Raw genomic sequence first — 15,190 nt, 5'->3', positions numbered from 1 at the left:
GGCAGCGGGCATTTTTCTTTTTTTTTTATTTGATACTCTTTCTTTTTACAGTTTCGAGCTTTCGCTCATATACGTCTTTTGTCTCTAATTTTCCTATTTCCCTACTTTTATGTTTAAGGATCCTTTTATTTAAACTTTATTCTTTATCTTAATTTGTTTCTCTTCTTATTCTAATTTGTTCCCTTCTTTTTCTTATTTCTTTTTTCTTTTTCAGAATTTCGGTCTGTCAGTCGACATCAGCAGCAGCGGGCAGCGGACAGCGGACAGCGGACAGCGGCAGCGGGAAGCGGACAGAGAGAAGCGGACAGCGGACAGCGGGAAGCGGACAGCGGACAGCGGCAGCGGGAAGCGGACAGAGAGAAGCGGACAGCGGCAGCGGGAAGCGGACAGCGGACAGCGGCAGCGGGAAGCGGACAGCGAGCAGCAGCAGCCGGCAGCGGGCATTTTTTTTTTTTTTAATTTGATACTCTTTCTTTTTACAGTTTCAAGCTTTCGCTCATATCCGTCTTTTGTCTCTAATTTTCCTATTTCCCTACTTTTATGTTTAAGGATTCTTTTATTTAAACTTTATTCTTTATTTTAATTTGTTTCTCTTCTTATTCTAATTTGTTCCTTTCTTTTTCTTATTTTTTTTTTCTTTTTCAGAATTTCGGTCTGTCAGTCGACATCAGCAGCAGCGGGCAGCGGGCAGCAGCAGCGGGCAGCGGACAGCGGACAGCGGCAGCGGGAAGCGGACAGCGGCCAGCGGCAGCGGGAAGCGGACAGCTGACAGCGGCAGCGGGAAGCGGACAGCGGCAGCAGGAAGCGGACAGCGGCAGCGGGAAGCGGACAGCAGCAGCGGGAAGCGGGAAGCGGACAGCGGACAGCAGCAGCGGCAGCGGGCATTTTTTTTTTCTTTTTTTTATTTGATTCTCTTTTTTTTTTACAGTTTCGAGCTGCAGCAGTAGCAACAGCGGGCAGCGGACAGCGGACAGCAGCAGCGAGAAGCGGACAGCGAACAGCGGCAGCGGGAAGCGGACAGCGGCAGCGGGAAGCGAACAGCGGACAGCGCCAGCGGGAAGCGGACAGCGGACAGCGGCAGCGGGATGCGGACAGCGGACAGCGGCAGCGGGAAGCGGACAGCGCGAAGCGGACAGCGGACAGCGGGAAGCGGACAGCGGACAGCGGGAAGCGTACAGCGAGAAGCGGACAGCGGACAGCGGGAAGCGGACAGCGGACAGCGGGAAGCGGACAGAGAGAAGCGGACAGCGGACAGCGGCAGGGGGAAGCGGACAGCGAGCAGCAGCAGCCGGCAGCGGGCATTTTTTTTTTTTTAATTTGATACTCTTTCTTTTTACAGTTTCGAGCTTTCGCTCATATCCGTCTTTTGTCTCTAATTTTCCTATTTCCCTACTTTTATGTTTAAGGATCCTTTTATTTAAACTTTATTCTTTATTTTAATTTGTTTCTCTTCTTATTCTAATTTATTACTTTCTTTTTCTTATTTCTTTTTTCTTTTTCAGAATTTCGGTCTGTCAGTCGACATCAGCAGCAGCGGGCAGCGGGCAGCAGCAGCGGGCAGCGGACAGCGGACAGCGGCAGCGGGAAGCGGACAGCGGCCAGCGGCAGCGGGAAGCGGACAGCGGACAGCGGCAGCGGGAAGCGGACAGCGGCAGCGGGAAGCGGACAGCGGCAGCGGGAAGCGGACAGCAGCAGCGGGAAGCGGGAAGCGGACAGCGGACAGCAGCAGCGGCAGCGGGCATTTTTTTTTCTTTTTTTTATTTAATTCTCTTTCCTTTTACAGTTTCGAGCTGCAGCAGTAGCAACAGCGGGCAGCGGACAGCGGACAGCAGCAGCGAGAAGCGGACAGCGAACAGCGGCAGCGGGAAGCGGACAGCGGCAGCGGGAAGCGAACAGCGGACAGCGCCAGCGGGAAGCGGACAGCGGACAGCGGCAGCGGGATGCGGACAGCGGACAGCGGCAGCGGGAAGCGGACAGCGCGAAGCGGACAGCGGACAGCGGGAAGCGGACAGCGGACAGCGGGAAGCGTACAGCGAGAAGCGGACAGCGGACAGCGGGAAGCGGACAGCGGACAGCGGGAAGCGGACAGAGAGAAGCGGACAGCGGACAGCGGCAGGGGGAAGCGGACAGCGAGCAGCAGCAGCCGGCAGCGGGCATTTTTTTTTTTTTAATTTGATACTCTTTCTTTTTACAGTTTCGAGCTTTCGCTCATATCCGTCTTTTGTCTCTAATTTTCCTATTTCCCTACTTTTATGTTTAAGGATCCTTTTATTTAAACTTTATTCTTTATTTTAATTTGTTTCTCTTCTTATTCTAATTTATTACTTTCTTTTTCTTATTTTTTTTTTCTTTTTCAGAATTTCGGTCTGTCAGTCGACATCAGCAGCAGCGGGCAGCGGGCAGCAGCAGCGGGCAGCGGACAGCGGACAGCGGCAGCGGGAAGCGGACAGCGGCCAGCGGCAGCGGGAAGCGGACAGCTGACAGCGGCAGCGGGAAGCGGACAGCGGCAGCGGGAAGCGGACAGCGGCAGCGGGAAGCGGACAGCAGCAGCGGGAAGCGGGAAGCGGACAGCGGACAGCAGCAGCGGCAGCGGGCATTTTTTTTTCTTTTTTTTATTTAATTCTCTTTCCTTTTACAGTTTCGAGCTGCAGCAGTAGCAACAGCGGGCAGCGGACAGCGGACAGCAGCAGCGAGAAGCGGACAGCGAACAGCGGCAGCGGGAAGCGGACAGCGGCAGCGGGAAGCGAACAGCGGACAGCGCCAGCGGGAAGCGGACAGCGGACAGCGGCAGCGGGATGCGGACAGCGCGAAGCGGACAGCGGACAGCGGGAAGCGGACAGCGGACAGCGGGAAGCGTACAGCGAGAAGCGGACAGCGGACAGCGGGAAGCGGACAGCGGACAGCGGGAAGCGGACAGAGAGAAGCGGACAGCGGACAGCGGCAGGGGGAAGCGGACAGCGAGCAGCAGCAGCCGGCAGCGGGCATTTTTTTTTTTTTAATTTGATACTCTTTCTTTTTACAGTTTCGAGCTTTCGCTCATATCCGTCTTTTGTCTCTAATTTTCCTATTTCCCTACTTTTATGTTTAAGGATTCTTTTATTTAAACTTTATTCTTTATTTTAATTTGTTTCTCTTCTTATTCTAATTTATTACTTTCTTTTTCTTATTTTTTTTTTCTTTTTCAGAATTTCGGTCTGTCAGTCGACATCAGCAGCAGCGGGCAGCGGGCAGCAGCAGCGGGCAGCGGACAGCGGACAGCGGCAGCGGGAAGCGGACAGCGGCCAGCGGCAGCGGGAAGCGGACAGCTGACAGCGGCAGCGGGAAGCGGACAGCGGCAGCGGGAAGCGGACAGCGGCAGCGGGAAGCGGACAGCAGCAGCGGGAAGCGGGAAGCGGACAGCGGACAGCAGCAGCGGCAGCGGGCATTTTTTTTTCTTTTTTTTATTTAATTCTCTTTCCTTTTACAGTTTCGAGCTGCAGCAGTAGCAACAGCGGGCAGCGGACAGCGGACAGCAGCAGCGAGAAGCGGACAGCGAACAGCGGCAGCGGGAAGCGGACAGCGGCAGCGGGAAGCGAACAGCGGACAGCGCCAGCGGGAAGCGGACAGCGGACAGCGGCAGCGGGATGCGGACAGCGCGAAGCGGACAGCGGACAGCGGGAAGCGGACAGCGGACAGCGGGAAGCGTACAGCGAGAAGCGGACAGCGGACAGCGGGAAGCGGACAGCGGACAGCGGGAAGCGGACAGAGAGAAGCGGACAGCGGACAGCGGCAGGGGGAAGCGGACAGCGAGCAGCAGCAGCCGGCAGCGGGCATTTTTTTTTTTTTTTTTATTTGATACTCTTTCTTTTTACAGTTTCGAGCTTTCGCTCATATCCGTCTTTTGTCTCTAATTTTCCTATTTCCCTACTTTTATGTTTAAGGATCCTTTTATTTAAACTTTATTCTTTATTTTAATTTGTTTCTCTTCTTATTCTAATTTGTTCTTTTCTTTTTCTTATTTTTTATTTCTTTTTCAGAATTTCGGTCTGTCAGTCGACATCAGCAGCAGCGGGCAGCGGACAGCGGACAGCGGCAGCGGGAAGCGGACAGCGGGAAGCGGGAAGCGGACAGCGGGAAGCGGACAGCGGGAAGCGGACAGCGGACAGCGGGAAGCGGACAGCGAGAAGCGGACAGCGGACAACGGGAAGCGGACAGCGAGAAGCGGACAGCGGGAAGCGGACAGCGGGAAGCGGACAGCGGACAGCGGGAAGCGGACAGCTGGAAGCGGGAAGCGGACAACGGACAGCGGAAAGCGGGAAGCGGGAAGCGGCCAGCGGGAAGCGGACAGCGGGAAGCGGGAAGCGGACAGCGGGAAGCGGACAGCGGGAAGCGGACAGCGGACAGCGGGAAGCGGACAGCCGACAGCGGGAAGCGGACGGCGGACAGCGGGAAGAGGACAGCGGGAAGCGGACAGCGGGAAGCGGGAAGCGGACAGCGGGAAGCGGACAGCGGGAAGCGGACAGCGGACAGCGGGAAGCGGACAGCTGGAAGCGGGAAGCGGACAGCGGACAGCGGGAAGCGGACAGCGTACAGCGTACAGCGGGAAGCGGACAGCGGGAAGCGGACAGCGGACAGCGGGAAGCGGACAGCTGGAAGCGGGAAGCGGACAACGGACAGCGGAAAGCGGGAAGCGGGAAGCGGCCAGCGGGAAGCGGACAGCGGGAAGCGGGAAGCGGACAGCGGGAAGCGGACAGCGGGAAGCGGACAGCCGACAGCGGGAAGCGGACAGCCGACAGCGGGAAGCGGACAGCGGACAGCGGGAAGAGGACAGCGGGAAGCGGACAGCGGGAAGCGGGAAGCGGACAGCGGGAAGCGGACAGCGGGAAGCGGACAGCGGACAGCGGGAAGCGGACAGCTGGAAGCGGGAAGCGGACAGCGGACAGCGGGAAGCGGACAGCGGACAGCGTACAGCGGGAAGCGGACAGCGGGAAGCGGTCAGCGGGAAGCGGACAGCGGGAAGCGGACAGCGGGAAGCGGACAGCGGGAAGCGGACAGCGGGAAGCGGACAGCGGGAAGCGGACAGCTGGAAGCGGGAAGCGGACAACGGACAGCGGAAAGCGGGAAGCGGGAAGCGGCCAGCGGGAAGCGGACAGCGGGAAGCGGGAAGCGGACAGCGGGAAGCGGACAGCGGGAAGCGGACAGCCGACAGCGGGAAGCGGACAGCCGACAGCGGGAAGCGGACAGCGGACAGCGGGAAGAGGACAGCGGGAAGCGGACAGCGGGAAGCGGGAAGCGGACAGCGGGAAGCGGACAGCGGGAAGCGGACAGCGGACAGCGGGAAGCGGACAGCTGGAAGCGGGAAGCGGACAGCGGACAGCGGGAAGCGGACAGCGTACAGCGTACAGCGGGAAGCGGACAGCGGGAAGCGGTCAGCGGGAAGCGGACAGCGGGAAGCGGACAGCGGGAAGCGGACAGCGGAAAGCGGGAAGCGGACAGCGAGAAGCGGACAGCGGACAGCGGCAGCGGGAAGCGGACAGCGGCAACGGGAAGCGGACAGCGGACAGCAGCAGCGGGAAGCGGACAGCGGAAAGCGGGAAGCGGGAAGCGGCCAGCGGCCAGCGGGAAGCGGACAGCGGACAGCGGGAAGCGGACAGCGAGAAGCGGACAGCGGACAACGGGAAGCGGACAGCGAGAAGCGGACAGCGGGAAGCGGACAGCGGGAAGCGGACAGCGGACAGCGGGAAGCGGACAGCTGGAAGCGGGAAGCGGACAACGGACAGCGGAAAGCGGGAAGCGGGAAGCGGCCAGCGGGAAGCTGACAGCGGGAAGCGGGAAGCGGACAGCGGGAAGCGGACAGCGGGAAGCGGACAGCCGACAGCGGGAAGCGGACAGCGGACAGCGGGAAGCGGACAGCGGACAGCGGGAAGAGGACAGCGGGAAGCGGACAGCGGGAAGCGGGAAGCGGACAGCGGGAAGCGGACAGCGGGAAGCGGACAGCGGACAGCGGGAAGCGGACAGCTGGAAGCGGGAAGCGGACAGCGGACAGCGGGAAGCGGACAGCGTACAGCGTACAGCGGGAAGCGGACAGCGGGAAGCGGTCAGCGGGAAGCGGACAGCGGGAAGCGGACAGCGGGAAGCGGACAGCGGGGAAGCGGACAGCGGGAAGCGGACAGCTGGAAGCGGGAAGCGGACAACGGACAGCGGAAAGCGGGAAGCGGGAAGCGGCCAGCGGGAAGCGGACAGCGGGAAGCGGGAAGCGGACAGCGGGAAGCGGACAGCGGGAAGCGGACAGCCGACAGCGGGAAGCGGACAGCCGACAGCGGGAAGCGGACAGCGGACAGCGGGAAGAGGACAGCGGGAAGCGGACAGCGGGAAGCGGGAAGCGGACAGCGGGAAGCGGACAGCGGGAAGCGGACAGCGGACAGCGGGAAGCGGACAGCTGGAAGCGGGAAGCGGACAGCGGACAGCGGGAAGCGGACAGCGGGAAGCGGACAGCCGACAGCGGGAAGCGGACAGCCGACAGCGGGAAGCGGACAGCGGACAGCGGGAAGAGGACAGCGGGAAGCGGACAGCGGGAAGCGGGAAGCGGACAGCGGGAAGCGGACAGCGGGAAGCGGACAGCGGACAGCGGGAAGCGGACAGCTGGAAGCGGGAAGCGGACAGCGGACAGCGGGAAGCGGACAGCGTACAGCGTACAGCGGGAAGCGGACAGCGGGAAGCGGTCAGCGGGAAGCGGACAGCGGGAAGCGGACAGCGGGAAGCGGACAGCGGAAAGCGGGAAGCGGACAGCGAGAAGCGGACAGCGGACAGCGGCAGCGGGAAGCGGACAGCGGCAACGGGAAGCGGACAGCGGACAGCAGCAGCGGGAAGCGGACAGCGGAAAGCGGGAAGCGGGAAGCGGCCAGCGGCCAGCGGGAAGCGGACAGCGGACAGCGGGAAGCGGACAGCTGGAAGCGGACAGCGGACAGCGGGCAGCGGACAGCGGGAAGAGGACAGCGGACAGCGGGAAGAGGACAGCGGGAAGCGGACAGCGGGAAGAGGACAGCGGGAAGAGGACAGTGGACAGCGGGAAGAGGACAGCGGGAAGCGGACAGCGGGAAGCGGACAGCGGGAAGAGGACAGCGGGAAGAGGACAGCGGGAAGCGGACAGCGGGAAGAGGACAGCGGGAAGCGGACAGCGGACAGCGGGAAGCGGACTGCGGACAACGGGAAGAGGACAGCGGGAAGCGGACAGCGGGAAGAGGACAGCGTGAAGCGGACACCGAACAACGGGAAGCGGACAGCGGACAGCGGGAAGCGGACAGCGGTAGCTTGAAGCTTACAGCGGACAGCGGGAAGCGGACAGCGGACAGCGGGAAGCGGACAGCGGACAGCAGCAGCAGCAGCGGGCATTTTTTTTTTTTTTTTTTTTTTTTTTTTTATTTAATTCTCTTTCCTTTTACAGTTTCGAGCTTTCGCTAATCTCTGTCTTTTGTCTCTAATTTTTCTATTTCCCTACATTTATGTTTAAGGAGCCTTTTATTTAAACTTTATTCTTTGTTTTAATTTGTTTCTCTTTTTATTCTAATTTGTTCCCTTCTTTTTCTTATTTTTTTTTCTTTTTCAGAATGTGGGTCTCTCAGCCGACATCAGCAGCAGCGGGCTGCGGGCAGCAGCAGCAGCAGCAGCAGCAGCAGCAGCAGCAGCAGCAGCAGCAGCAGCAGCAGCAGCAGCAGCAGCAGCAGCAGCAGCAGCAGCAGCAGCAGCAGCAGCGGGAACCAGCAGCAGCAGCGGGCAGCGGGCGGCGATCGGCAGCAGTAAAACAATCGAATCGTTCGTAATTCATATCATTAGCATAATATACTATGAATTTTCTACGTTATATATTGAATCGAAATTGCGCGAAAGATGAAGAAAATTACAAGCCTATGAATAGACATTTCCATCCTTTACTAAAAAAAAGAAATTAAAAATATCTCTTAATTTTATTTCTGTTTCTTCGGGCAAGTCTACATATATGACCAATATGATTAATTGATTCCATCTTTATATATTTATCATTATGTGCTATTATTTAAAGCCGTAGACATTATTCAGAAATCAAAGTTGCGCGCTGGAATGGCCATGCGCAGAAACGACTGCGCACTGATTCGGCCGCCATGTTGGCGGGTGACTGTTTCGTCATTGCAACGTCACTGCTACGTCAAACGCGTCATACGGCCGCCATGTTGGCGCGTGAATCGGAGTCATACGCAGTTACACGGATCGTCGTACGTCCGCATTTTTCGCATCTTTTAACCGTTTTTAAACGAATATCGCGAGTGAACGAGCGTCGAGAGTGTCCAAGGATGATCGCGCGACTTTCATAGTGTGTCGATGGAAACGCGCGACAGCGATTTTTGACGATATTCAGTGATGGCGTCATCGCGAAGATGGAGCAAAGTTGCGTCGCGTTATTCGCGCCCTTGATGATGATTATCGGATGCGAGCGAGTATCGGGAGTGCCGCATAAAGTGTCGCGCGTTCGCGTTGATGATATCGTTTGAATTTGTGTGCATCAAGATCGGAATGGGACGTCCCGACGCGAGCGAACTGTCCCGAGGAGGAGCGGCCTGTGGAACAGCCGCCTGAGTAGATTTGATTTATCATATTTGCGTGACAATTCGTGCTCATTCGACGCTTATACAGCATCGCGATGTTCCGAATTATATTCGGACATATCGGCGCCGCATCATAATTCGATTCGGTGCAATTCAAATAAGTCGATCGCGTGAAGATGATTATGCTAGAAGCGATTTGAATTTTGTATACGCGCGCGCAGTGCTGCACAGCCTATCTCGTAGGGTTGCCAACTGTTAGACGATAAATTTGTTTGATCTAACCTAACCTAACCTAACCTCTCAGTGTCTTTGGATATCGAATGTAAACAGAAGCGTATGCTGCCTGGATTGTATCATGCTTTAAAAAATAATATTTAATTATTTCATTAGTGTATTACATTTTATTACGTAATATATTAATCGTATTAAATGTGCGACGTAGAGTTTTACACATTTTAATGAGTAGCATATAATATAATTGGTTAGGTTAGATTAAATTAAAACAAGCTGCTGTGATTATATTGCATTTAACGTAATAGGATTAATTTGACGAATGTGCAGCTATTGAAGTTACATGATATTTGTGGACACATTTTTAAAGTAATCACGAGTGTCTTATCACATCTCGATTACATGAAATTAAAATATAAAATATTTATGTATTCCACATTAACGTTATTCATTACAAGTACTATATTACTACATTACAAGTACTTTTCTTATATCTCAATCATATTCAACCATTTATTTCATCGATGAAGCTTTTCATATATCGCAGACAATATGATACTGCGTGTGGAATTTTACACAGGTAATACATGGCACAAAAATAATTTGCTCTCAAGTATTGTGTGCATTTCTCAAAAATAAATCAAATTAAATTATTTTCAGAATCCAAACATCGCTACATTGCCAGGATTGTATCTTATTATAACTGCGATATTATCACCTTTTAATATGTGTGCGCAGTATTACATACATAAAATATATAAATTTATTTGAAACGTACTGAAATCTTTATCTTATTTATAATATTCGTGATATTATAAAAGAAAATTGCAACTGTAATGAAACAGAGCGGTGGAATAATTGGTTGATTGGTTAATTGCAGGTAATTATGTTATACTTATATATCGTAAGAAAGAGAAAATAAAGTAAAAGTTGAATACTGAATGTGCTCTAAAGTAAATCTCATCTAAATAAATAAATGCATAAATGTGCGTCCCACATTCCTCATGAAAAAAATACATAATATTAATCTTTATGTATTATTATTTTTAGATTTGTTTTTTATTCTTTTAAATTCTCTAGATACACTTTTCATTTCTCCTCTCTTTCTTTTCAACTACTAAATATAGATCTATCATTTTTAATATAGATCTGTCATTTTTAGTGTACATTATTGCAGTAAGTGGAATAAAGAGGAAATCTTTTGGCACATTTAGAATGTACAGGAAAGTCAGTTTTATCTGATGCGTTTTTTTCAATAGAAATATCTGAAAAAATTCATACGTCTTTTTTAATCTTAATCTTTCTAAATAAAAATTAGAATAATAAATTTGCAAAATAATTTGCTTTAATATATTTTTATTGCAAACATATGAAGCAAAGTGCTCAAGGTGCATCACTATAAAAACATAGATAGAATAAAAAGTAGATCGTATACAAAAGAATTAAAATATTTACACTACATATTTGATATAGCATTTAATAGATATGTGCAGTAATACAATAAAATCTAATTTTCTCTCGAATTTTTTCACGAAATTTAAACTACTAGAAAAATATCAAATATTCAAATTGTTCAATAGTCCTGCGAAAGAAGCAGTTCTCGCTTAAAGAATCTTTAGAAAAAAAAAATAAAAAAATTGTAAAGAAAAAAAAGGACAAAAAATTTTTAATCTGACATGGATATTTAATTTTATACTAATATTTATAATGTAATACTTCATTTATAAAGATTTTATTTTGTGAAACGTTTATACATAAAAGTACAATGATTATAAGGCTTCTTTAATCTATTGTTTCATCTTCGCATGTTTTTCGTCTATAAAATATTTGTGCTTCTGGATACTTTTCTCTGGAAGCTTTATGCAATGTGTGTAACCTAAATCTGTTAACGTACAAGTATTAGAGTAACGGAATAAGTATATGTAATTTGATTAAAAATACGTTTCTTATATGAATTTTTAATTACATATTTTATTATACTACAAATAAAAAAAATCATGCTTGCGCGAGTGATTCTAACAATTTACCGACATGCACAAAATGATGACTTTACCGGCAGTCGAAGTATGTAGACTACGTAATTCTGGCGTTTAACGCGAATGCAGATGGCGATACTAAACAGCAAAAAAGATGGCCGCATTGTGTGAAACGCGAGGCGCGAAATATTACATTTCGTATATCAATTTATAAATGCATGAAGAAATCCATTGCTTCTAACTCTCCGTTGGCGGGACAATACGCGAGCAAAAATTAAAGTGAAAAAGTAAAGGAAAAATTAAGCAGCAGCAGCAGTAGCAGCGGGCAGCGGGCAGCAGCAGCCGGCAGTGGGCATTTTTTTTTTTTTTTAATTTGATACTCTTTCTTTTTACAGTTTCGAGCTTTCGCTCATATCCGTCTTTTGTCTCTAATTTTTCTATTTCGCTACTTTTATGTTTAAGGATCCTTTTATTTAAATTTTATTCTTTATTTTAATTTGTTTCTCTTCTTATTCTAATTTGTTCCCTTCTTTTTCTTATTTTCTTTTTCTTTTTCAGAATTTCGGTCTGTCAGCCGACATCAGCAGCAGCGGGCAGCGGGCAGCAGCAGCGGGAAGCGGACAGCGGACAGCGGCAGCGGGAAGCGGACAGCGGCAGCGGGAAGCGGACAGCGGCAGCGGGAAGCGGACAGCGGACAGCGGCAGCGGGAAGCGGACAGCGAGCAGCAGCAGCCGGCAGCGGGCATTTTTCTTTTTTTTTATTTGATACTCTTTCTTTTTACAGTTTCGAGCTTTCGCTCATATACGTCTTTTGTCTCTAATTTTCCTATTTCCCTACTTTTATGTTTAAGGATCCTTTTATTTAAACTTTATTCTTTATTTTAATTTGTTTCTCTTTTTATTCTAATTTGTTCCCTTCTTTTTCTTATTTTTTTTTTCTTTTTCAGAATTTCGGTCTGTCAGTCGACATCAGCAGCAGCGGGCAGCGGACAGCGGACAGCGGACAGCGGCAGCGGGAAGCGGACAGCGGACAGCGGACAGCGGCAGCGGGAAGCGGACAGCGGACAGCGGGAAGCGGGAAGCGGACAGCGGACAGCGGGAAGCGGACAGCGGACAGCGGGAAGCGGACAGCGAGAAGCGGACAGCGGACAGCGGGAAGCGGACAGCGGACAGCAGGAAGCGGACAGAGAGAAGCGGACAGCGGGAAGCGGGAAGCGGACAGCGAGCAGCAGCAGCCGGCAGCGGGCATTTTTTTTTTTTTTAATTTGATACTCTTTCTTTTTACAGTTTCAAGCTTTCGCTCATATCCGTCTTTTGTCTCTAATTTTCCTATTTCCCTACTTTTATGTTTAAGGATTCTTTTATTTAAACTTTATTCTTTATTTTAATTTGTTTCTCTTCTTATTCTAATTTGTTCCTTTCTTTTTCTTATTTTTTTTTTCTTTTTCAGAATTTCGGTCTGTCAGTCGACATCAGCAGCAGCGGGCAGCGGGCAGCAGCAGCGGGCAGCGGACAGCGGACAGCGGCAGCGGGAAGCGGACAGCGAGCAGCAGCAGCCGGCAGCGGACATTTTTTTTTTTTTTAATTTGTTACTCTTTCTTTTTACAGTTTCGAGCTTTCGCTCATATCCGTCTTTTGTCTCTAATTTTCCTATTTCCCTACTTTTATGTTTAAGGATTCTTTTATTTTAATTTGTTTCTCTTCCTATTCTAATTTATTACTTTCTTTTTCTTATTTTTTTTTTCTTTTTCAGAATTTCGGTCTGTCAGTCGACATTAGCAGCAGCGGGCAGCGGGCAGCAGCAGCGGGCAGCGGACAGCGGACAGCGGCAGCGGGAAGCGGACAGCGGACAGCGGCAGCGGGAAGCGGACAGCTGACAGCGGCAGCGGCAAGCGGACAGCGGCAGCGGGAAGCGGACAGCGGACAGCGGACAACGCCAGCGGGAAGCGGACAGCGGCAGCGGGAAGCGGACAGCGGCAGCGGGAAGCGGACAGCAGCAGCGGGAAGCGGGAAGCGGACAGCGGACAGCAGCAGCGGCAGCGGGCATTTTTTTTTTCTTTTTTTTATTTGATTCTCTTTCCTTTTACAGTTTCGAGCTGCAGCAGTAGCAACAGTGGGCAGCGGACAGCGGACAGCAGCAGCGAGAAGCGGACAGCGAACAGCGGCAGCGGGATGCGGACAGCGGACAGCGGCAGCGGGAAGCGGCAAGCGGACAGCGGCAAGCGGACAGCGGACAGCGAGAAGCGCACAGCGGGAAGCGGACAGCGGGAAGCGGACAGCGGGAAGCGGACAGCGGACAGCGGGAAGCGGACTGCGGACATCGGGAAGAGGACAGCGTGAAGCGGACAGCGGGAAGAGGACAGCGTGAAGCGGACACTGGACAACGGGAAGCGGACAGAGGACAGCGGGGAAGCGGACAGCGGGAAAAGGACAGCGGGAAGCGGTCAGCGGGAAGAGGACAGCGGGAAGCGGACAGCGAGAAGCGCACAGCGGACAGCGGACAGCGGGAAGCGGACAGCAGCAGCAGCAGCGGGCATTTTTTTTTTTTTTTTTTTTATTTAATTCTCTTTCCTTTTACAGTTTCGAGCTTTCGCTCATCTCTGTCTTTTGTCTCTAATTTTTCTATTTCCCTACTTTTATGTTTAAGGAGCTTTTTATTTAAACTTTGTTCCCTTCTTTTTCTTATTTTTTTTTTCTTTTTTCAGAATATGGGTCTCTCATCCGACATCAGCAGCAGCGGGCAGCGGGCAGCAGCAGCAGCAGCAGCGGGAAGCGGACAGCGGCAGCGGGAAGCGGAGAGCGGACAGCGGCAGCGGGAAGCGGACAGCGGCAGCGGGAAGCGGACAGCGGGAAGCGGACAGCGGACAGCGGGCAGCGGACAGCGGGAAGCGGACAGCGGACAGCGGGAAGAGGACAGCGGGAAGCGGACAGCGGGAAGAGGACAGCGGGAAGAGGACAGTGGACAGCGGGAAGAGGACAGCGGGAAGCGGACAGCGGGAAGCGGACAGCGGGAAGCGGACAGCGGGAAGAGGACAGCGGGAAGCGGACAGCGGGAAGAGGACAGCTGGAAGCGGACAGCGGACAGCGGGAATCGGACTGCGGACAACGGGAAGAGGACAGCGGGAAGCGGACAGCGGGAAGAGGACAGCGTGAAGCGGACACCGGACAACGGGAAGCGGACAGCGGACAGCGGGAAGCGGACAGCGGGAGAGCGGACAGCGGCAAGCGGACAGCGGACAGCGAGAAGCGCACAGCGGGAAGCGGACAGCGGACAGCGGCAAGCGGACAGCGGCAAGCGGACAGCGGCAAGCGGACAGCGGCAAGCGGACAGCGGACAGCGGCAAGCGGACAGCGGAAAGCGGGAAGCGGACAGCGGAGAGCGGGAAGCGGACAGCGAGAAGCGCACAGCGGGAAGCGGACAGCGGCAAGCGGACAGCGGCAAGCGGACAGCGGCAAGCGGACAGCGGCAAGCGGACAGCGGACAGCGGACAGCGGGAAGCGGACAGCGGACAGCGGGAAGCGGACAGCGGACAGCGGGAAGCGGACAGCGGACAGCGGACAGCGGGAAGCGGACTGCGGACAACGGGAAGAGGACAGCGGGGAAGGCGGACAGCGGGAAGAGGACAGCGTGAAGCGGACACCGGACAACGGGAAGCGGACAGCGGACAGCGGGAAGCGGACAGCGGGAAGCGGACAGCGGACAGCGGGAAGAGGACAGCGGGAAGCGGACAGCGGGAAGAGGACAGCGTGAAGCGGACAGCGGACAGCGGACAGCGGGAAGCGGACAGCGACAGCGGGAAGCGGACAAGCGGACAGCGGGAGAGTACGGCGGGAAGCGGACAGCGGGAAGCGGACAGCGGACAGCGGCAAGCGGACAGCGGCAAGCGGACAGCGGCAAGCGGACAGCGGACAGCGAGAAGCGCACAGCGGGAAGCGGACAGCGGACAGCGGCAAGCGGACAGCGGCAAGCGGACAGCGGCAAGCGGACAGCGGACAGCGGCAAGCGGACAGCGGCAAGCGGACAGCGGCAAGCGGACAGCGGACAGCGAGAAGCGCACAGCGGGAAGCGGACAGCGACAGCGCCAAGCGGACAGCGGCAGCGGACAGCGGCAAGCGGACAGCGCAAGCCCGACAGCGGGCAGCGGACAGCGGACAGCGGCAAGCGAACAGCGGAAAGCGGGAAGCGGCACAGGAGGCGGGAAGCGGACAGCGAGAAGCGCACAGCGGGAACGGACAGCGGCAAGCGGACAGCGGCAAGCGGACAGCGGCAAGCGGAACAGCGGCAAGCGGACAGCGGACAGCGGACAGCGGGAAGCGGGACAGCGACAGCGGGAAGCGGACAGCGGACAGCGGGAAGCGGACAGCGGACAGCGGAGAGCGGGAAGCGGACAGCGGCAAGCGGACAGCGGCAAGCCGACAGCGGCAA

This window comes from Camponotus floridanus, unplaced genomic scaffold, assembly GCF_003227725.1.
Source record: "Camponotus floridanus strain SB8 unplaced genomic scaffold, Cflo_v7.5 scaffold99, whole genome shotgun sequence".
NCBI classification, from domain to species: domain Eukaryota; kingdom Metazoa; phylum Arthropoda; class Insecta; order Hymenoptera; family Formicidae; genus Camponotus; species Camponotus floridanus.
The sequence above is the reverse complement of the archived record's forward strand: the minus strand, read 5'-3'. Positions refer to the sequence as shown.